At 43.7% G+C, this 24,800-nt stretch overlaps 1 pseudogene; it reads right to left on the bottom strand.

Moving 5' to 3' along the window:
• Nucleotides 1-20,248: 20,248 nt before the first annotated feature.
• On the bottom strand, nt 20,249-22,661 carry LOC121836621 (annotated as a pseudogene).
• Nucleotides 22,662-24,800: the final 2,139 nt, after the last annotated feature.

The raw sequence follows: 24,800 nt of genomic DNA, 5'->3' as shown, positions 1-24,800 counted from the left end.
CGAAATGTTACTTCTGAAGTGCGTAAGAAGTGTACTAAAATGCCTCTTACAGGCATGCTTAGAAGTATCCTAAAAGTATAGCGAAATGTTACTTTTGAAGTGCGTAAAAAGTATACTAAAATGCCTCTTACAGGTATGCTTAGAAGTATACTAAAAGTATGGCGAAATGCTACTTTGAAGTGCGTCAGAAGTATACTAAAAACCGGCCAATTTAGAGCATCAAGCATACTTCTGGAAGTGCAAATAAAGTATACTCTAAGAGCCCCGGTTTTTCGCTAAGGGGAGTATTGAAGAAACTATTGCGGTTGCCACGAAATTTATAATTTACAAGAACAAGAAGGCACTCTTACGGGTCTTAAATCGTCGCCTCCACCTTGTTATACGTTTTGGTTTGTTAGCATTAACAAGCGCGATAATTAAAAAAAGACGTATATATTCACTAAATCGAATGAAAGACTTTAAGGGTGTTGAATCTTTGTTAGTATCAAAAACGTATTTTTGAAAATCCAAATGAACTCCCAGATTTCCGTAATTCAGTCAAGCTAAGGGGTGCCTTTTGTATAAAACCACGAAAGTAAGAAATACAGACAATCAGAATATTTGCGATAAGATATGGGATTTCAACCTAAGCGAGCCCCATTGAAATATTCATGACGTGACAAAGATCACATGATTAAGAAGAGAAGAAAGGGACAGGACAGAGCGCTTATTCATGTCTGTTTGAGAGTTTTTACAATAATATTTTGAGAAGCCAAACGCTTTCAAAAGTAGGCTGATTTGAGAGTTAATGAAAAGCGTTTTCTCATTGTTGACACCTTGATAAGCAGTAATATGCCTAAAATGCTAAAACTTATGCCTTAAAATTATATTTACAGTCACGAAAATAGAAATCTGCGCGTTAAAATTATATAGAATGACAACACTAACACATGTAAATAACTCACGTATATTCTTAACAAATTATACATTTTTGATTAAAAAATTGCTCCATGATACATTTGTTTTATGCACTATATATTTTATAATTAGGTTGAACATGAACCGAAACGGGCCACGGTTAGCCATACTTCTGCGCGTACTAAAAATAGTGAAATATTGAGAATCATAAGGATGGTTTTAATCAGTCTTTATTTGCCGTCGACACTTTTTATTGCGTATAACTTTTATTGCATCATAACTGGAACAAGTAGTAGCATGGAGCTTAGTTACATATTAAAGAAAACTAAAGCGTCCTGACAGAAGTTTTGTTTATACCTTCGTAGAGGTCACAGGGACTTAGTTTCTACTGTCCTTTTTTAAACATAAATGGGGGAAATCAGAATACAGCTTGTTGGCTAGGATGAACGCCCAAATGTTTAAGCCTACGCGACAAGAAAAAAAAAAAACAAAAAAAAAGCTCACGTCCCGTTGCAGCATCCCTATGACCCCAGTCCAGTTTCCATCAGGCTTCCGCAGTCCCCAGAAGGAGTCCGTTGGAAGGGCGATGCTGTAACTTACGTTCCAACAAAACAGACAGACTGTCATATTTGGCACGTGGCGCTTTAGTAATGCGGAAGAAACTTTCGTGTACTGCTATCATAATGTCTCATCGAAGGAACAACTTAGTGAGGCTTAGAATTGCTGCACATAAGCATCGCGTACGCAAAGAAATGGCGTCGTCGTCATTGCGCATGCACCGAGCCGTAACCACGTTTTTGATTGGCGCATGGCGCCGAAGCTATGCGTTACGGAAGTTTGTCTGCTTCTTTTGTAGGGGTTGTGGTGAAGTCAGAATGTAGAGCTCTGATTGGCTCTGATTGAACAATAGTGCGTAGACCTCAAGGCAAGCTGAACTGAGGTCTACCCACATTTCTTCAATCAATGCAAATCGGAGCTCGGCGTTTTGACGACACCACAAACCCTGCGAAAGAAGCAGACGAACTGGCGCTCCGCATTTCTTTGCGTAAGCAAGGCCTTTTGGGTATGCTACTATATAACTATATATTGATTCACTCTATTTTCCGGTGCATACGCCAATGCGCTGTATACAAGCGTGCACAGAAACAAAATTGGCGGAAGATAAAACGTCTGCGCATGCACAGTGCGGGACAGCAGCGCCACAGCAGTAACCTAACGCCAGAGAGTTGAGTTAGTGTACAACATGCACTGGTCTAAAACGTGCGAATTAAATGTTTTTCGACCAATGAGAAACATGAATTGTTGTGAGGGGTATGCGAATATTCTTCCTTTGAGTTCAAATCGAATAATGATTGTCCCGATAACTCGACTCGACCTTCGAATTCCCAGTATTCGAGTTTTTAAATAATTTGATTGATCGAATATTGGTACTATTGGCAAAATGCAGATTTATTCAGGAACGCTGTTCATATGATGAAATACTCCTTACAAGTATGTGTTTGATCAAAATAAAGCATGTATTCAGCAGCTTTGAAACAACTTTTTTGACAGAAAGTAGTACGCTTTTGTGTTTCTCGAACGAATTCATGCTTCAAGCTTTTTGGATACTCCCGATGAAAACCCGAAAGCCACTTACGACGCTTGTACTTTATGAACCTAATCTCGGTTGTCAGGTTGATAATACGACAATTTATTATCAATCTACAAATAATAGCGATAATTAAACTGGTCTCTTCCGCTGACCCGTCGCTCCCCGCGACGTTGGGTGAGGTGCCAGGGCTAGTTGAAGCAAGTCGTCACCCAATTCAAACGGATCACTTATGTCCCTCCAATCATCCAGCACGCTGCGTAGCAAAACGTAGACGAATGGACACATCCCTCAATTTCGTTCCAATTATGTTGCTTAAGCAAAAATAAATTGGCTTCCAACTGCGATGGAGCGGAACTCGCGCCCTCTAGGCGACTGATGGTCGCTGAGAAAACCTGCCTGGCTCGGGATTCGGTCCAGGGACCTGTCCAAGACTAGCGGGGCGCTCTAGAAACTGAGCTAACCAGCAGCTGACAGTCAGTTGAGGATGATTGCTCTACGTACTGCTGGAGATCTTTGATAACACCTATTTCTTTTACTTACTGCTAGCCCTTAGTTATCTCAGTTGGTAGAGCACACGGCTAGACTTAAAGAGGTCTTGGGATCGAATTCCGGACCGGGCGGATCGAATTCCGGAGCGGCCATCAGTGGCCTAGAGGGCGCGAACTGCGCTCCATTTCAGTTGAAAGTGGGTTTATTCTTACTAAATCTTCTCCTCTTTGGGGACTTCCACCTAAAAATCAATATATCAAAGTTTGTCGTTTAAGCGTTTAAGTAGTTGAGCTATTGGAACACTTGCTCTTTTCTCACCTTTTTACAGATTATGATCTACCTTAACTTTACCAACAGTAACCCTTGTTTACTGTTGTGTACTGAGGTATTAAGAAAATAACAATCATAAAGACGGCTTTTATGCATACTCACTTCAACCTCATGGACTGAGCAATGGCGGTCAGGATTTCCCCGCAGACTCCTTGAACGGGTGCATTGTGACCCAGCTTTGTGATCACGTGGTACGGGGCATACTGCGCATAGTTGAAGCGCTTGGCTCATGCGGATCTTGCACTCGTAAACACCGCGAGTTGGCTGAGGTTCGTATTTCGCACTTTTACGAAGTCTGGAATCCAAATGATGCTCTTTCTATTTTTTAGTAGTAAGATGGGACGAATGTAGAGAATAATTGAAATGTTAACAAATTTGCACCTCCTTACGGACGTCAACTAACGTTTCATGAAAGAAGAATTGAATTAACTTACTTTAATCTAAGGATACTCAAAACGCAAAACAGTTAAGATATACAGGGCATTCGATTTTTAGTTTGAACCGGTTTTAATACAAAAGAGTCTGAAAGTTACACTATTGCCGGCTTCACAGTGTATTTATCAGGCTAACTAGTTAACTAAAATTTGTTAATTACCTTTGTAATTATTGGTTTTACGGGTTATGTTGCTGTTGCAGTATAAACGGCCATCACAATTGGAAGCCACAACAATTTAATTATTTGCTAAAATGTTACGTTTTTTTATATATTAACCGATCAATTTTCGCACCTTTTGCCCGATTTAAAAATTGAGCGTGAAAAGAGCTCATCAGGCTTTGCCCACAATGCCACAGACAAGGCTGGCGTTGTCGTTTCAGTCACGTTGTCACTTGTGTCGTGGGCGCACTCAAGAGCGACATGCTTCCGGGATGGTGACGACACGGTTGAAATGACTACGTCACCCTTCCAAACGTGATTGTGGTAAGGGCTTGCGGCGCTCTTTTTGGGCACAATTTCCTGATTGGGCGAGAAAACACGCATATTGTTTCATTAATATCTAAGAAATCATTACCGTTTCACAAATTATTTTAATTCTTCTAGCCTCTAATGGTAATTGCCGTCAATGCTGCATTTCCGAAATGACCCATAACACCAATCATTAAAACGTTAACTCACAAATTTTAGTTGGTTCGTCAACTTACTTTGACGATTATTCCATTTTCTAATGTCCACCGTATCTAATAAATACATGGTGAAGACGGTACAGGTCTCTTATTCCTTCTCTTTAAGTATGTTCGAATTAAAATTAAACGCCCTGAATAGAAACTATTTGGTCTTAAAAGTGGCATTCAAACATGTCTATATTAAAGCCCAACACGACGAACGACTCAATCAAGGGATCATAAACTACAAGACAGGTTTTCAGTCAGACTGTCTCCATTTTAACGGTTTTGTAACCTTTCCATATTCAAGGAAAAACTAAGTGAGCTCCGTATATTCAGTTGAATATTCTGCCTAGGTTTTAACGAAAACAAAAATCTTGAAATAAAATACTAAATTTTATTTTATATTTTAATGAAACACAATGTCAGTGCTTTCTAGTTAAGTCTAATGCGCCGTAAAGAAGACTCTCCTCTTCGACGGCACAGGTCTGACATAAGAAATACAGGATGTTGCTAAATAAATACCTTCCAGAATACGAGGAGAGGGAACCTATGCTTACTGATCCGCCTGATCGATAGGAAGTTTAATCCAATTGCCTCGAAGTAAATTTTTTAACTCGAATAGATGATTTAAGTTCAAAGGAAACATCGTTAAAACACGTATTAGCATTTTTTTTTACTTCATGCTGTCTTTATTTTTATTGTGGTGGGGGATATTAAATGGTCCTTAAATTACATGGACCAACGTGCATAAATATTCCAAGCTCTTACGTTGAAACTGCTGACCCTCAAGTGACTTTCCACCTCCATGTTGAACGCCAGTCACCACCTGTCCTGCAGAAGGCCCGTGAGATCCTGGATTTTGCTGCAGATCGCCCTACCTTTGCCGCAAATTGGTGCTGAATGATCATGCACGTGTGTAATCACACTCTTGTTGCGAATAATTCACAAAGCGGGAATAGAAGCTGCCGTGCCACTTGACAGCACACAAGGCAAGTCTGCATACGCAATAAAAAATAATCAGTCTCCTCGTTATGTCGATGGCCCCAGCAAACAGCAACCAATAACATGCCTTCCGAATCCGGAATATTCAGAACTGTTACCATCATCATCTTGCTAGTGGAGCGAACGGAGGCACTCGCTCTCGGTCTCTCGCGCTGGAGCCTAAACAACAGCTGTTCAGATTAAATCGTTTGCCCTTTGCCAGTATGCTTCGCCGCCTGACCTACCTCACAATGTACGAACTTCAAGCTAGAACAAATATCGCATATCAAATGAAGCGACCACGGAACACAAATATCGTCTCGATCATTCAAACACTGCTTCACAAAAATACTCGGCTCCGTTAAAAGCTACGTGTTTATTCGTGTAATAAATTATTTCCAATCTAACATGCGCCTCCACTAGCGAGTCAATTAGGATAAAAGGTATCAGTTTATCATCGCCCCCAGTCGCCTGTATGAGATCTATTGAACTGCTAAAATTATGCACAGCAATAGTACCGTAATTTGGAATGTTTATACTTTTTCCTGACATTGTTTCGTTACTCCGGCCATAAACGGTGTATTTTCCGAATACACAATTCGAAAAATAGACCGTTTAATTTGAATTGTCATTTACAATTTAAAGAGACACTGGTGCAGGTCCCCAAAAGCTTACTCAGCCTCCCAACTCCCTACAGCTAGACTCTCTGATAACAGAGGAAAACAGGAGGATCAGCAAGCATTCGAAAGGCTGTCCAGCGGTAGTGAAGAATGATGGAGTACATTCTTGATAACGTGATTTTCATTTAATATTTCCAGTGATGCAATGTGGCAGTTGCAGCATCGACTGGCAAGTATGCACTTTAAATCACTCCTCGGAATTATAGCAATCCTGTTTTCGATTCACAAAAAGATAGTGCAAAAACAAAATGCTTTTTTAATTTGCGTTTTTTCGCAGTTTACATCAATGCGTATACAACTAGACACAACTATCATGCTCGATGTTGCACATTGGGCATTCCTGACTGTTCCCATCTTCTATACCCAGGCGAAAATTTTCAACTGGGACCAATTGGTCCCAGTTGTAACTGGTTTATGGAATAATTCCCAGTTGCAACTGGTCCCAGTTGGAGTTGTCCAACTGGTCCCAGTTGGAGTTGGTCCCAGCTGGAATTGGCCCCAGTTACAACTGGTCCCAGTTGGAGTTGGTCCCAGTTACCGCTGGTACCAACTCCAGCAACAATGAAACACGGCACAAAATGGAAGGTTGACAAGACTTTATTGTCAAAAACTTGGAGAATAAAACTAAATAATAGGTTCGGTGACGTACGCGCTCCGGGTTTAGCCACTTGCTTGCGACGGTTGAATCACTTTTTCAGAGGTAGTATTCATGAGATGAAGGAAGATCGGCCGCTGGCGTCTGTTAGTGAAGACGTCCTCAACTTCTCTCCCCATCGCGTGAAGAAAGGTGCTCACCCGTGATCCCGCGTTGCACAGGTGAAGTCCTGATAGGATGCGGTAGCGCTCCCACCTTACAATCTCTGTCACAACAGTCGAACATTTTCGAGGTAGACCTCCCGCCATTTTCGCCATTGTGCTCTCCGCGGCGTTTTCTTCCGTCCGGTCTTATGTGCGTCCGGTCTTTCCTGGGTGTGCTCCGATCGCTGAACTGTACTTTTCCATCCTCGAAGTTCACCGCCGCCACCATGGTGTGTGTACAGTTAGGTCCAAAGAAGCGCAGCTGTAGTTTTGACATTTTCATAACGACGCCAACTTTGGCGATGGCGACCCTTCTCTACCGCGTCCGCAGCGTCCGTCCGACTCCGGATGGATGGATGGATGAATGAATACGGCTGAGCCCTTTATATTGGGCGGTAGCTTACGCCACCTAGCCATTTTGTTTTAAAATTTAAGCTTAGAATATTTAAATGTGAAATCTATATTAGCTCCGCAGTGCAAAGAAAGTGGAGCTATGAAACCCCCTTGCCATCAGTGAATAAGAAAATACCTAGTTTTCTCTCGATTTCTGTCACCATTCACTTAATCTTTGCTTAGTAATCTCTACAGTCTTGAAATCCACTCTCCCTTCGCTGTCTCTAAAACCCAATGACTTTATTAAATCTATGTTGTCTTCGGTAGGCATAGGGTGAAGCCCTTTACAGTAGAGTATCAAGTGCTCAGCCGTCTCGTCCTCCTCTCCACAAGCAGTGCACACTGTATCCATTTCCTGGTACTTCACTCTGTATGTTCTGGTTCGCAGAACACCCGTCCTCGCCTCAAACAGCAATGAGCTTCCCCTAGAATTGTCATAAATGCTTTCTTTGGCAATAACTATTTTGTTTAATCTATAGCTTTCCAGAGCCGTCTTTGTCTGCATTCCCTCTAGCCACCGATCTCTTTCTGTGGCCTTAACTTTCTCCTTAACTGCGACTTGCCCTTCCGTATCTTCGCTATAGCCCAAAAACTTTCCCCTTAGTTTCCTAGTGCGCTGTCTCCACTTTGTGTCTACACTCCTCATGTATAAATAGCTGAAAACCTTTCGTGCCCATTACTCACCATCCATTTGCCTCAACCTATCCTCAAATTCTATCTTGCTCACCGCTTCCCTGCTTTCAAATGACGCCCATCCCATGTCTCCTTGTACTCCCTGGTTTAGCGTTTTGCAATGTGCCCCCAAAGCCAGTCTACCTACTCCGCGCTGTTTTATTTCTAGTCTCGCATGCACTTCGGATTTCATGCATAGCACTGCGTTTCCAAAAGTTAAGCCAGGCACCATGACCCCTTTTCAAATCTCTCTCACCACCTCATACCTGTTGTAATTCCAAAGTGCACTATTTTTCATTACAGCTGCATTTCTGTTGCCCTTACCTATTATATACTTTTCATGCTCTCCGAGATATTCTGCACCATCACATATCCATACTCCTAGATACTTGTATTTACTAGCTCTTTCAACTGTAAAATTCTGTATCTTCAGCCTCTCAACTTCATCCTCGTTAAAAATCATGACTGCTGATTTTTCGCTACTGAATTTTAAACCTAATTCCTCTCCTTCCCTACCACAGATGCTCATTAATTCCTGCAACTCTGTCCTGTTGTTAGCCATTAATACGATATCATCCGCATACATCAATCTCGGTAAGGATTGCTGAATTTTTTGGCCTTGCTTACTGCAAGAAAGGTCGAATCCAAGCCCACTCTTCTGTAGTCTATCCTCCAATCCTCTCAGATACAACATAAACAGCAAAGGCGATAACGGGCACCCCTGCCTAAGGCCTCGTCTTATCTCTATTTTCCCTGTCGCCTTTCCTTCCCATGTTATAATCACCTTGTTATCTTTGTAAATGTTCCTTAATAGTGCTGTTAGTCCTTCATCTAGGTTTAAGCTCTCCATTATGTCCCACAAGTTCCTTTGGTTCACATTGTCATAAGCACCCTTGATATCCAGAAATGCCAGCCAGAGCTGTCTGTTTTCTTTTTGCGCTATTTCTATACACTGTGTTAGAGAAAATAAATTGTCCTCCAACCTTCTTTGTTTCCGAAACCCGTTCTGTAACTCGCCCAGTATGCCCTCGCAATCTACCCATTCCTCTAGTCTGTTCTTTATAATCTGCATTACCAACCTGTAAATAGCCGGTGTCACGGTTATGGGACGATAATTCCTAATATCAGACTTATCTCCCTTTCCCTTATATATCATACTCATCCTTCTAAGCCTCCATTCATCTGGAATATTTCCTTTTGTAATCATGGTACTCACTATCTCCCTTAGTTTTGCCTTAGATTTAGGACCCCAATTTTTCACCAGCTTGATAGGGATACCATCTGTGCCTGTCGACGTGCCACTAGGGACTCTTCGTTCCGCCTTTTCCCATTCTCTTTGTCCAAAATCCGCGATGTCACAAACTGGACTGCTACTTCCTTCGGTTCTCCTATCTTCCACATGTACCCGTTCCCGAAATTTCTCCTCCATCACTGCTCCTATATATTGTATCGCATCATCTCCTTCTAATTGATCTCCCTGATGCGAGAGTATGAACCTCTGTCTAGCTTGCGTCGTTTCACCGAGTGAGTTCAAGTGCTCCCAAAACTTCTTGGCAGCGTTTCTATCTTTCTTACTTACATTACTCATCCATTCCTCACCCTTTCTCTGAATTTTCGCATTGATCAAACTGGATGCCTCTCGGCGACATGTTATAAAATTGTCCCATTTTCTTTTTACTTCCGTTTCGGACTCCCCACTACGCTTGGAATACCTGTGTTCTCTAGAGGCTACCTCACGTTTTTGTATCGCTTGCTTCACTTCTTTGTCCCACCAGCTTTTTGGTCTATGTCCTTGCTTCCCCTTTCATTTACTCTGAACTTCGTCTAGTTCTAGAGCAAAAAGCCTAGTTAGGCTCTCATAGGTCCAACCTGTATACCGTTGCCCTGAAACTGCTGCCTCTATTCTTTCAACAACTATTTCCAACTCTTTGTCGCTGCAGAAAGTTTGCTTTGAATTATGTTGTCTAGTTTCAGCATTTACTTCTCTGGCAAAATTCAGCTTAATACGTTTGTGATCACTACCAAGACTTTTGGAACCTTCTGCATCTATTTTCATTACTTGTAACTTACCATATATTTTGTGTGACATGAGAACGTAATCTATAGTTGAATGCAGATTGCCAGTTTCCCAAGTTACGTGCCCGTCACACTTCTGACTGGTATTACATTAAACTAGGTCATGTTTTTCCACCAGTTCTAGTAATATGCTTCCAGTTGAGTCCGTATACCCATCCAGACCCTCAATATGGGCATTCATGTCTCTCATTATAATTATTTCGGAGCCTTCCCCTAGTTCACTAATGTCTCTTGATATGCAATCAATCATTTTTTTGTTTTCCTCTTTAGCACCTGTCCCTGTCCATAAGTAAACAACTCCAAGAACTGTTGATTCCCCAGCGACTTTTCCTTTCAGCCACAAATGTTCGGCGCACTCCTTTCTGATCCTTTGAAAGTTCATATTCTTCTTAATAAATGCTCCAATTCCACCTCCCTTCCTCATTCCCTCCATTCTGTTGCATTCTTCCCACACGTAGTCAGGGTTGCAAGGTGGCTGCTCCATGTCTCTGAGATGTGTTTCCACAAACCCATACACCATTAAATCCTCCTTTCTTAGTTTCTCCTCTACCTCTTCGAATTTTAACGTATTTCTACCACCCTGCATGTTAATATATCCAATGTCTGATTGCGCTGTTTTTTTATACCTGTTCTTACGTTTTCTCCCCTTTTTAACCCTCGGTGCCTCTCCTGACTTTGTTAGGTTTTCAGTTACTTCAGTGCCCCCAAGGCCCTCGGTCCCCCCAAAAAAAGCAGTCATTGTGCGGCCCATCCTATCCCCCACCCTGTAACCCGTGGCCTCAATGTAGTGAATGCCATCTGCAAAAGGGCGGGAGCCAGCCTCGTACACTTCTCTGCTTACTTCCATTACGTCGTACCGAAACTGTCGACTCATACCCTTAATTACTCCAGTTGGCTTCGACAACCCTTCGCTCCGTTGACCCGGACTGCCCCCGAACTTCTGGAATGGTGCACACAACCACATGCACATTCTCAGACACGGCCCTCAGCTTACGTATTCCCACGCTTAGCTGCTTTCCGAGGTTCAGGCTCCTACCCTTGACCACATCATTGAGCCCCGCATGAACTATTACTAGGTTCCTTCCCTCCCGGTTATCCCACACCCCCTCACGTGCTGCGGTCATAGCATCCACCATACACTTCCCTGGCTGGACCTCTACGGTTACCCTCTGGTCTCCCTTAACCCTGTTACGTACACCCCTCCTAACCCGTGCTACGTTAGAGCTCCCCACTACCAGTACCCTAAATCCCCCTGGTGCCTGCGCGCCTTTGTCCTGCGACTTATCTCCTGTCACCTGACTGCCCGACGCCTGCTGCTCGAAAGCGCCATTGAGCTGAGTGTCACTCAACTCTCCAGTGTCGTCGAGCCCGCCAGCCAACAGGCCGGACTCCCGACCACCAGGGACCCCAGCCTGCAGACTGGTGGTTCGTCCCGCTAGAACTGACACTTCCTCCTTTCTTTCCTCGCTACTCTCACTCGCTCGAATTACCCCTTCCAGGCGCTCTACCCTACTGTCACACTCCCTCTTACGCTCCTCTAAACCCGCCTTCCATACTTCCCCCAGCTCTTCCGCCTGCTTCTCGAGGCCGACCCGCTGCTCCCTCTCATGATTAAGCTGCCTAGTCAGCTCCTTTACTTGGGCCTCGAGACCCACCCGCTTCTCTCCTTCTACCTTAAGCTGGTCTTCGATCTCCCGAACTCTACCCTCCCATTCCCCAGTTACCTGCTGAAGCTTCACACAAAGCCGACACAAAGCCGGCGTCAGCATAGGCAGCGCCATCTGTCGACAGCGCGTACCACTAATCCGCACTCGCGTGCCCATAGCGCGTGCCACGGCGGCCGGCTAGCTCTGATTGGCCAAAAGATAAATTTATTTATTAAAATAAAAAAGAGAAAAAATACTGTAGGTGTTTAATAAATGTTTTAATATATTTTAATGGTGCACTAAATGTTCCTTTAGGTGATTTAGGTGAACACGTTTTGTCATTAATTATATTTTCCAATTAAAAATTATTAAGTTAATTAAAATTTTTATATTATTGTTTATAAATATATAAATGTACCCAGTAATTAAAAATTTCCCTATTTGTATAAACCTAAAAATGTAAGTGTTCTTAGTTTTCTTCATTAGCAAAGATCAGTACATCCCCAACTTGTCAAAATTGTTGCCCCGTGTAAACTGGGAACGGGAAAGGCATTTGAAGTCCAACTGGGAATCGCTCCAACCAGTTACTTTCTTAACTGGTCCCAGTTCACTCTATTTCCAACTGGGAGTCAAACCAGTTGACTCCCAACTGGGAATGATTCAAACCAGTTGACTCCCAACTGGGAATGGTTCAAACCAGTTGACCCCTCAGTTGGTCCCGGTTGGACTCCTATTGGTCCCAGTTGGTACCAGTTAGTCCCAGTTGAAACCAGTTGAGGTGCCAACTGGTCCCAGTTAGAAATTTTCGCCTGGGTAGGCGTCCCCCTGTGTCCTAGCGTGAGAAACCGGCGTTTTAAACTTGAAAACAAGCCGTTGAAAAAAAATGGGACGCACACTTTCATGCAAAACTGGCTCCAAGTGACTCAAATGAAAAAAAAAAGCATGGTTGCAATACTTTCAAAGATGCAATATTTGCAAACATGCATACTCGCGCACGAAATGGTGACTTTCAGAGAAAGTTAGAACACAATGTTACCACTATTATTTGAACAATGTACTCAGATTAGCAAGCTTGCGCTAATAAGACCTCAAAACCGAAACTTCCGGATTGTGACTGCGGCCGCTTCCACCCAACCACGTTGTCACATTACTTCTTCAAGAAATCGCTGTAAAATTGTCAGTAAACACACAAAGATGACACCGATACAATTATCTTGCAGAAGATCACCATATTTAGTAATAACTGTATCAATATGCATTATACGTTGCATTCGGGATTAAAGAAAAAAGAATATTGCCCGTACAATCACAATATTAACCATAGTCTGGCATCAATGTATTTTTGCCGAATCTGCCAAATTTTTGCCGATCATTTAGGAAACTTCGGAAAAACTGCGGCTTCGCCGAATTCCAAGATTCGGCGCCGAATTTTTTGATTCAGCAAAAGTTCGCCCCATCACTAGCTCTAACATTCCCCGCAAGATGGCGACACATATCTGAAAGCTGGACGTTCGACGTGCCGGGTTGAAAAGGCGCCAAGTTTAAAGAAGAGAAAGCATACAAGCGACCTGTTTAGAAAACACCATACTTTATATGAAAGTTACCTTGTTTCAGAATTTAATTAGAATAACAAAATGTAAGGGTTTACTATCTTTTTTTTTATGTCGATCGCTCTTTGTATTTTTGTTGGTATATGTTAACGTAGGTTATGCACCTCATTGGCGTGCGCAGAGTTCCGCGTCAGAGGGAGTCCGACTCGCGTGAAAGTGCCCCCCCTCCCCCCCTTCTCCCTCCTTTTCCGATCCTTCCAGGTTCTCTTCCAACAAATACATTTTTGCATACCGCGAAGACATGCAATTACTGATTTATAAATTATAAGTCTCTAAGCATCTGAAACTGAGAAGATCATCTTATAGCCTGCATGATTGTGCAATCACGCTATTTCCTTTCTTTGTGTGTGTTCACATTAAAAGTGCGTATTATTACAAACTGCTTACCAAAAATTAATATTTTACATACATGCAAACTTAGACCGCGCTCCGGCAATATATCCACACTTTGTGGAACGGACTCGTCGTGAGGTGAAAGAACATTAAGGGGAAGTATTTGTGATAGACAGCCAGGTGGCGCCCCCTGCACACCTGGTATATAAAGAGCATGTCGCACGAGATTAAAACAGATGAACACTGGGCAAGCTTGCGTGCACTCGTCAATGCCCCGCTGTCCCGGGAACTCGCCGAACATTACAGTATTCTTTGCACACATAATAGGAATTTATTAGACAACAATAACGCGAAGGAGAAGTATTTTTTGCACTTATAAGAGGAATTATATAAACACTAATCAAAGTCATTGACTATAAAGAAACCCAGTTGTAGTGCACAAGGGCTTTTACACACACACTCACACACACAGAAATGAAGCGCACGAGGACTGAGCCATTACACATTTGCTATGCAAATGCAATGGACTCTACACAATAGTAGAAACACTCGACAACTGAGCTGGCGGAAAAGAAACACAAAAATGAGGACTAAACTATTAAAAGCAGGTAAAAACGTTAGCTGTAAAAAACACTTTACATTTGAGAATCGAACCTTGGTACGAACGGCGATAAGGGTAACACGACTGTTATCACCGCCAGTATGAAACACGTTCATAACGAAATTTTGCGGGTTTCCATTGTGAAATACTTCAGAATATTCTCAAAACTGGTTGATGCTCCCATTTCCTGCTCGACAAAAGGCAGCATCAGCCAGCAAAACCGTTTCTGCGACAGAGTGGATCTCAACTCGGTTCTTACAATTTTCAGCTTGGAAAATGTTCTTTCACACGAGCAACTAGTAATAGGAATTGTGGAAAAAATCTTAAGAACAGGAGAAAAATCTTTGAACACAGATTCGCACACTCTATTTTCTCGGAGCGAATCCAGCCAGTCATAGGCGGTCATATTCTTAGCACTTTCGTTGCTGGTTCAAGACTTCAGCAGCCGCATTTCAGCCCGCAAGTTGTCAGGATCTGTTTAAAAAAGCTACAAATAATGACTACTTTGCTCATGCCCTGCAGAAAAGCACAAAAGTCTCTGTATGGCACATACAAGCTGAAAAGGCTCTTGCGTGAACCTTTCCTCGATACCCTGAATAAAGGCGTCGAGCATAGGAATGAACACCTCTTTCGTTGCATAAAAACATTAATTTGCCAAATTTTGGTCAATTATTCTTGAGTATATTTTTCTTCGAACGTCAGGTATCTCGTAAATCCTACAAGATCTTAGTAACTTGTGAAGACATTACGTATAGGTATCTCGCGTCCTCAAACTCGGGGAAATCACCAAGGTTCTTTCGTTGTTTCCAAATACATCGCAAACTATCGGTGCAAGGTCAAGTGCATCAAGCAAAGTAGCAATATGTCTTGCCATTGTCCTAGTACCTAATAACCCAGGCGCTTTCGATTGCTTTTTTTTTTATCCAGTTAACTCTCTTTGGTTTCTGCTAGAGTAGTCTCTCCCTTTTCCAAGCGAAAAGCGAAGTGTTTCACCTTTCTCTGCAAGCACCCCAGAATAAGAGGATCGCCTAATTTTAAGCTGAAAGCAGAGAGACGTCATGCCTGGCATCTATCTTGAGTCCTCCCAAGAGCGTCTTTGAGCCGCTTTATTTTTTCATCAGCCCCTAGCTGAGGAGGACCCATGCTGTGCTACCCTCTCACCCGCTCAAACCTTGCGAGATTCACCCCTTGCAAAACAGATTATTGTGGCGGCCTTAGCGCATGGACTGCTGCTTCTACCATCACTACCTACTATGACGGTCCTTTCCTCTTGGCTTCCAGTTCCTTCTTTTATCCTCCGGCCCCTTAATTTGGGTTTCTTCCTTTTCCACTTATCCCTATACAGTTAGTAAGCGTACGCCTTCATAATAAATGCAGTGAGTTGAAAGATGCAGACTTGTTGGTGCTTTGCAGTCCCCTTTTTGTTTTGTTTTGTAACTGTCAGCCAAAACGTATGGCCCCAGGCTTTTTGTAGAGTTACCATACGGCCGCAGGGCCACTATATACCCAGGAGCCCGGCCTTCACCAGCGTTTCGCCCAACAAGCGGCTCACTAAACTCCCCGATAATAATTTGTTGCAATCACACGAGTAAAAAAAAAAAAAAAGAAACGCTGCCTTATTGATTTTGCGCCTTTCCTGGCTATCAACGGGGCCCCAGGCACACCCGGTCCCCCCCCCCCCCCCCCCTCTCTCGTGTGCACGCCTATGATGTTCACCCAAGTCATATACCTGATGTTGCATCGAAGACTCAAACATCCTTGAAAATAAAGTAGTTGAGAACAAAAACCAAACTTTTTTTGGTAACAAACTGCCAGCTACGCCGGACGTAAGGAACTGGAAAAAGACACTAATTTGCTATCTAATTAACTATTATTTATTAATAAACTTTTGAACTAGTGAAGATAAATGATTTCAATTAAAAACCTGCTGAGCATCATTGAGAGCAAATAAATCAACTAATTTTAGTTAAATAAACAAAAAATAAAAAAAACGTATCAATTGTGGGTGCATAAATTCACTGTGTTGTAAAAAGAAATTAACGATAATTATGGAAGTTGTACGGGATGATTCATTTACGACCAATATACGGGATGCAGCGAGTGCAGCCTTGCACTAAGATCATATAACGGGCTAGTTAGTTTTACATTACACTTGTACATTACATTCTTCTACTTGTCGTCGTCTTTAGCGCTATCGTTATTTGTGCCATCTTGCACTCCTGGGGCCTGAGAAAAACGTGCTAAAAAAAATGGGCGGATGGAGGATTTTATTCCAATCTGCATATATATTGTTTAACTATAAACGGGAACACGACCTTCATATATAGATTTTTTTTTATATTTCTTGCCTGCTATGTTGAACTTAGAACCCAATTTTCAGAGCTTTCACTGCTTTCTGTAGTTCTGGCGCTGTGGCTTGCTTACAGATGCTATTACTATGCTTCTTGTCCGGCGAGTTTATACATGACGATCCAGAAGTTTGTAAGCGCAAACAAAGACTCTTTGTTTGCGCTTTTTGGACACGTCAAACTTCTTTGGACACGTCAAACCGTTCTTAGGTCTCACTAAGCGCATCAGCAAGATTTTGAGAGCTCAGCTGCGGCGCCAAGTTCAGCTTTTTTATATGATCATCTGCGTGTTTTATGCGACGCCCACGACACCACCCTTGCTGAGATGTTACTCCGTGCCTTGAAGAGTCTGGCGGTCAAAATGATTCATATCTAGTAGCGCTCGGTCGCGTTCCCTTTGTGTTCCTTTCTGTTGACACTCATGATAGTCCACACATTTGCGATTGGTTGCAACCGAGTACGTTGCTCGGCCTTGTACCCCCTTACAGCGGGAGAGCGTACTCAGAGCCCTATCATAGATGGCTCTGAGCCAGTATTGGACAAAATACTCGATAAAAGTATTTAAGTCAAGTTACTAAATACCTGCTTTATGAAGTATTTAAAATACTACTCAAGTTACTTTCACTGTAAAGTAACTTGGGTAGAGTACAAATACTTAGAAATGTAATTCAATTAATTTTGAAGATACTTCCACATTGCGTAATTTGTATCGACGTCAGTGATAACGACAATTATACAGCTCCGCAAATCTGGGTTCCAGAATGGTTTATTAGTACGCAACAACGCAAAACGGAAAAAAGAAAAAAAAAAGTATCGTAGGGCCATTTTATGGAGTCCAACTATAGGGAGCTGGATATTGTTACGAATGACAAATGATGAGACGGCGAATAACTGAAGAAGCTAAAAGTTTAATGGGGCGAACTCGTGCCCAAAAAAAAAAATAGAGAAAGGCTAGCACCGCAGACGTCGACGTCGGCGAAAACGCAGGAATTAGCGCTGGTGCGAGACTGACTCCGGACCGCCACTGGGAGCACCTTTTGCGCCCGTGTGGGTTTCTGGAACATTCGGCGTAGAAAGTTCGGCGCGTAGAACATTCGTAACTCGATCAGACGGCAAGGTTCTCGAACTTACGAGAATGTCAAGTTGAAAGAATAAATAAAAGAGGAGTCCGCTTCCTCGTATTGAACCCGGAGCCTCCGCACGAGAGCCTCTGCGCGAGAACCAAACATGGTAATTCGGCCACGCGCTTGCTCGGCAACACGCGTGGCAATATCACTGATAGATGTTACAAAACATTTCTGGGACAACAAGAAAGAGGTCGCTTAAGCTATTGGGGAGGAGATGTCAGACCGTGGCGCCCCGAGCGGTAAACTTAGGAACTACATGGATGGGGAAAACAAATACAATGATTCAGCGCTCGGCTGACTTAACCGAACGCGGCGTCAGCGTTCGGGTGGAGTGCGTGTTCTCCGGTGAGGGAGAGGAGGGGCTCTTTTGTTATCACTTCGGTGTGCATGAACGATGCAGCATGCATGGTGCCCAGCTCAGCACAAAAGCCCAAGCAGGTCAAGCTCGCATTATCTGACGACTGCTTTCGTGAGCGATCCGGCACTTAACGTCAGTTCACTAATTGTTGGTATTTTTCCATTACACTGTGCCCCGCGCTCTATTAAAAAAGGTGACATGAACATGCCTACAAGGCCTGTGGGCATGTGCACAGCCCTTGTGTTGGGTAAACACCGAGGTGTGAGGCGACAAACGGGTCAAAGCGCCTCGCCGATAGTGACATCGCCGAATATCACGTCCTGCGGCGCACCTTAGACGCATCGTTTAACCACAATTCATATTCCCTATTATATTCACTATATAAACGAACTTGGGATACGAATATGAAAGGATGGACAACAAAGAGAACCCACACAATAGCCACGGCAGTGGTCTCGCTTTCTTCAAGTACGTTGTGTTCAGAAAAGCACTCAACTTTGGGGGACGCTTTGTTGGCCTTATGACAGGTCATCCAGCTTTTAGTTCATTTCCTGTCCTGTTCCCTGCTTATCAAATTTCGTCCAAAGACAGTGTTCGCGAGAGCAATAAGTGACGGACTGACGACAAAAAGAAAAGAAATTAAAGAAAAACCTCGAAGTTTTGTTGTAGCGGTGTCAAATGTACAAAAAGCAAAACAAAAATGTCGTGCTTTTTTGTGTTTTTGTGTGTGTGTGTGTGTGTTTACTTCTCATTTCCTTCTATTCGTTATTTTCTTGACACTCAAGTCTGCATTGTTGTCGTAGGTCGTTTCCCGGTCTGCGTTGCGCTCAGGGTGGCATCTTTACTTCCGTAAAACCACGCCTTTTGTTTGAGGATTTTTGGGGGGGAAACTCTATGGAAACAAAAGGCGCCTTTGGGAAGGCAAAGAGAAAACCTTCATTGTACAAACTTTGGGCTGAAATATGAGTTACAATCGGCAAAAAAAGCGATGTTTCCACGAGCCCAATCAAAGTCACCGTAGCTAATCGGAGGTAGCAACAGGATTTGGTTGCTCAAGAGAATGTTCACGTTTGCTCGTGCCACGCCCGCGCGACTTCATACCAAGAAACTCGGAAAATGGCGGAGTGTCAAACATGTATTTAAGATAATGAGTACAAGATACTCGGAATTGTAATCAAGAAAGAGTATTAAATACTCTCGATCAAGAGTATTTGCAAGATACCAAGATACTTCAAAAAGTATTTAAAATAAAGTATCTTGAGTTGAGTATTTGAGATAGGCACAAGTCTGCGTTGAGGACACTTAAAGTCCCTCTATACTGAAAAAAGTAGCGACAACCTTTGATTACGCCGCCGAGCTCAGCGGTAGGCCGGTATATGAAACGTGGCCTTCCGCTTGCGCTCTGCACCTTTGGACGCCGCGAAGGATCCAGCAGATTTGGCCGTGTCTCGTTGCTGGTTGCGCCAGCGACGGGTTCGTAATACGTCGGGTAGATCCGGGCTTGTAGATGCTCACGCTAATATTGTTTGCGTCGTTCGCCGGGCTCATTTATCTTCCGTAGCTTTTTGGCGAGACCAGGATCACTGCATGCACGTTTCGCCATGAATTGTGTTGGGGAACGGTTGAGATGGCTGGTTGCTGTGCGGTGAACTGCAGCACTCGAACAGGTGATGGCAAAAAGTTGTACAGCGTTCCTCACAGGAAAGAGAACACTTCCAGAAGAAGAGTGTGATTGAGCAGAATCGGGACAAAGGGTCCTACACCCGCGACAAGTACAAGGGTGTGTAAAGCTAGTAACGCGAACTTGAAAAAAAAAATGTTTTAAAAAAGTTTTAAACACAGAAGCAGGCTTATCGGAACCAAGGGACATTTTTTTAGTTTTATTTTATCGATCGTGAAAGTTTAATCTTTCGCAAAGTCCCACGTTGTACATACACACTTTCTAAAACGATAATTGTCGTAAGTGCAACTTTTAATTAAGGAGCGTGTGAAAAAAAAAATAGTGAATATTTTGCTGACAGCAGGCAGTTTTCTGCCAATGGATAGTATGCCGATCGCACATTTTAGTAAAGTGTAATCTTTCGTGCAGACTGATCAGCAAATTCTTAGTGTGGTGATCAGTCTGTGCTGACATTTAGATGTCACCAGTACGGCTGACAATTTGGCACGCAGTGTACACCCATGATGTTGGTGTGTGTTTAAGGTTTACACACTTCAGATGGAAAATGTCGCAACAAAGTGAACATTCAACAACACGGCTCGACCTAGCACCATGACAGTGGCATGTTGTCCTCGCACATTCCATTTGCTTGAAGATTCGCATGGACTGCAGTTCTGGAAAGATGTGGTTAAAAAAAAGCTCTCTGCTTTAGGTTTTGCAGCTGCCCGGAAATTCTCATCAAAGGTTATAACCTCATTATTTATGAAAGGTCCCGTAAAAACACTAAAGTATGCTGGACGGAGCTTCGTGGCCGCCATTTCTGCTTGTACTTTGGCATAATAATCGTGATCATGCCTCAGCTGCAGGTTCTCATCCAGATAAGGTAAACACTTGGACGTCGTAGTGAGGGAAGCACCTTTCATTGATGCAGCACACTTGACCTCCAGAACTGCCTTCTCGCAGCATGCGCAAGAGACAATGGCATCGGGAGATGCAGCTAGAAAGGGCAGGATTCCCACAACAAACAAAGCACACTCATTTAGTTGCAAGTATTTATGTTTCAGAGACTCCTTTGCAATAAATGCTCGTTTAGCTTCTGGTTCTTTTTTATCTGAGGGATTTTGATTGCCCGCGAGTGGCTTTCTCAATCTCAGTGCAATGTGCACCTGTTAGCCGAACTTCCTTGGCTGCTTTTAGATCCATGCTTTGGTAAATACCACCAAGTGGCAACTGTGAAGGCGTCTCCTTGCGCTTGGCTGGTCTCTCTGGTTCTTGGTCAGCCGCTTCAGGGGCGGAGTCCGTTTCCTCGCTGGCCGTGATCGAGCTCAGCAGAAGCGTTTTTGGGGCTAATGCCTACGAGAACAAAAACCGAATTAAAGTTAACATTGGTTGGTTACAATGCGTAATGCAAACATCACTGGCCAACTCCCGAACTGGCAGTTTGGGGGTTGAACCTCAGACTTTTAGTGTAGTCATGCACAGTTACCAGTCAGGATATTTTGGATGGCTACACAGAAGACATCGGACTTATGAGCTGAAAATAATTTATTTCGATTGCCTCACCTTTATTTGGTGCTTGAAGCCGCGAACTTGTTCGGTTTTCCACGTCGATACAGGTCCCCCTGGTCTCGGGGCAACTTGAATCACAGCCTGTCCTACTTTTGGCTTGAAGAATATGATATCGCTAAGTGGTGCTGCCTGCAGGCAATTTTGCAGTTAGTTCTTGCAGTTCTGAAAAAAGGACTGACGTGACTGAGCAGAAGTGAAGACTTGAAATCATGAAAGGCTTACTATACTTTTTCTTGGCACCTCAATCCACCTGCATGCCACATCAGTCGGTGATGGGTTGTTTAGCCCATACTTGACAGTTGCCTCAACGCTGAAGAGTAGAGCAGCAACGTGAGTACAACATTCCCCCAGGCTGAAAACCACAACAGCAAGCATGATTTATTAAGTGCCCAGAAAATGCAAGCAAAGCTTGAAGGTCCTTGTGTTGACGAATGTGACAAGCATAACACCATAAAAGCGCCCATTAGATTAAAGCCAATTCTGTGCAACATCGAAGAACTGTATAGCATCAAGTTTCATGACATGGTGGCAATGTGTAATTATGTACACTTATACTTTGATTATGCATAGCGACTCAAAATGATTACCCTTATGTAGATTCATGCGGCCTGTTCGCCAATGATTTATCAAAATACCTTAGTCAAGCAGCGTTCTTGTAAATAAACAGCGCACGCGTTTTTTTTTTTTTTTTTTTGTGCAATTCTGGAGGGAAATTGGAAGTCCAGACACTTGTCTGGTCTGAAGGTCTGGGGAAACCCAGACCTTTAGAGTCGCACGAGAACGAACAATGGAGTAGGAAATTATGAGTTTTAGTAGATCGTGTCTACAGGGAACGACATTGCTAGCGGGCGATCGCGCTCTCACATCGAAGCACGTTCTGAAGCGCAGGCCCGGAGCGGTAGCGGGCCTCCGAAAACGATCTACCAGAAGCTACAATCACTCAATTAAATTGTTGTGAAGGAAGTACTTACCCGGTCATGCACGTGCAATGGGCACTAGTAACAGTTCTATCGTCCTTGACAACGCACCACGGCTGGTATGCTTTAGTCAGCGTTTGACTGGCCTCGACAGTTGCCGCAATGACGACGATGCCTTCCCCACGCTTGCCTGTCTTGAACGGCACAAGCCGCTTCACTTTTCCACTCACAAAGGCGTTGTATGCTCCGCCCATCTTGTGGCTTTTGAACTGTTCCCCTGTATAAAAGCACACTTCCTTCATGACATACACGGAGATGTCTGCTGCCGTGACTTGGCTGAAGTTCCGGAAGTCCGAAGAAAAGCTAAACCGTACCAGATCACCGTCCAGCGGGTCAGGCAGGTTTGGCCTCTAAACAACAACTTCTCTCGATACCGATTCTGTGCCTCAATGTCGAGCCCTTTGATATAGTCACTTGACATTTCCATAGGCAAAAATGTAAAAAAATCCGCAAAGTAAAAAATATCACGCCGGTCAAAACATCGGCAACCCAGCTCGTACGCACCATTTGGAAACCACGCGGGAAAAAACCGGAAATTCTTCGACCGGAAGTCGCAGGGGGGTGTCCAATCAGCGTCAAGCGCCGCTTGTTTGCAAACACCGAAAGCATCTATATATTGCCGCCAGCAGGGCCGAGAAAGCAACGCTCGGTCACCGACTTCTATAAGATTCGCGTTCATTCTCGCACCAGACGTAACTTTCCACCTGCTTTCTTGTCCTTGAAAGTACCAGTTCATCCTCACCCCGAGCGCGCGACGCTCGAGCCTTCTTTGTCGTACTTTCGAGATAGTTACGTACTGTAGATAAGCAGCTACCCGCGACCTTGTCGAGTCAGTCTTGCTCTTGCTCTTTGTCACGCCGCCGAATCGCTGCCCGCTTTTCTGCTGCCTCGTTGCTCGTTCTTTACTTATTCTGTTTGGCACAAGTTCGCCAATTAAATCTTTATTTTTCAGTTCACGGTTCGTCTTCTCGTCACCTTCATTCATGACAATATATAAAGAAGCAAAAAAAGAAAAAAGAAACTGCGCTAGTCACGGCATAGTAGTACGCGGCCCTTTGCTTCTGTAGCGTAGCAAAGGGTCGCATAGCCGACGAATCCGACGCACGACGCATATCGTAATTCCCTAGGAATTGTAAGCAGGTCCCTTACGAAAATGTGTTGTTTTCCCATCCAAAGTGTCATTATTTTCGTGTACGTTGTTCGTGTACGTGCGTGCTAGAACTTCGTCAAAACCATCTCGACAGCAATGATTGCGATAGTACGTCGTCCTGCCTACTGATCTACTGTATGATTGCTGCAACTTTTTAAGCTATTTTTAGCGCGGAGACGGCAGGGATCCCAATTCACGGTGGCAGTCGTTGGGCTCGTAGAAGATTGCAAAATCGAGAATTTCTCGACGTGCAGATTTAGTGGGACTGAGTACCAGGAAGGATTTCTTATGTATTCACAACACACTAATCCTTACAGCCTACAACGGTAGCTTCCGCGCTCGTGACAACCACATTGTTTCTTTAGTTTTGTGAGTCGTATCTGAAGGTTGAAAGCGCTGCCGGCACGCTTAATTAATTTTCTCTTGCTGTATGACACTTGCGTGGCCGTGCTCACTGCAAGTATATATCAGCAACCTGCCCCTACGAATACACGGCGCTAACGAGTGTGCTCTCCGGATACATGGAGAGGACACGCCCGTCGCCTGCTAGTTCTCCTTCTCAATACCCCTTCGGCAGGGCGCGCGCGTCGCTATAAAGAGAGAAAAGTAAACAGTGAGGAGTAAAGATGTCGCCATATTTCCGTATAGAGACACCTTAAAGGGTCTCTGTAAGGACGTTGTTACTGGTTCTTAATTTGCACCGAACCGGAGCGCACTGAACGTAAAAACTTAATGAAACTTTTCTTTTCTCGAATTTCGCTTTATTTTAAAAGTGATAGGCATATTAAAATTACAAAAACAAGCAAAAAAAAACCGTCTTCATGACGTCTTTGGTTGTTTGAGTGGCCGTGAACTAGGGGAGAGCTAGTGAGCTCAGCGAGCGCTCACAGCAGCCGCACTCCGTGTCGACGGCCCGAGAGGGCGCCATTACAGCATGTTCTGGATAGGCTTTATGAAGCGGGCAGCCAGGGCGGCTCGCATTGCATTTGCTGCGCGATTAAACGCTAATTCGTCATGACACTTCATTGGCCACAAACAACAGAAAACACGGGTTAAAGGTAAGTTCAGAACGGGAGCTACTTCGCAGTACCATACCACCAAAAGGCCGAACCACAACCCAAAGCTGCTCGCCGAAGGCTTTGAGAACGCTCGGAACCGGTCGGATCCTCCAGTCCGTACGGCCGCAGCGTCGCCGTGTACATCCGGGACCTTTCCGTGTCGGCGCCTCATCCCACTACCCCTTTCTAGCATAAGCCGCCTTTTCCACGGCTTGGTGGCGGGTATGTCGACGGGTTATTTCTTGTTTCCGTACTTTATAAACTGCATTTGTTTCTTTTCTGATCTAAAATACTGAACAAATACTACTTTTATAAATAATTGAAACGGTTCGCGCCACTTATATTTTGTATT

Source organism: Ixodes scapularis, unplaced genomic scaffold (assembly GCF_016920785.2).
Source record: "Ixodes scapularis isolate PalLabHiFi unplaced genomic scaffold, ASM1692078v2 PGA_scaffold2__306_contigs__length_199485367, whole genome shotgun sequence".
NCBI classification, from domain to species: domain Eukaryota; kingdom Metazoa; phylum Arthropoda; class Arachnida; order Ixodida; family Ixodidae; genus Ixodes; species Ixodes scapularis.
The sequence above is the reverse complement of the archived record's forward strand: the minus strand, read 5'-3'. Positions and strand labels throughout refer to the sequence as shown.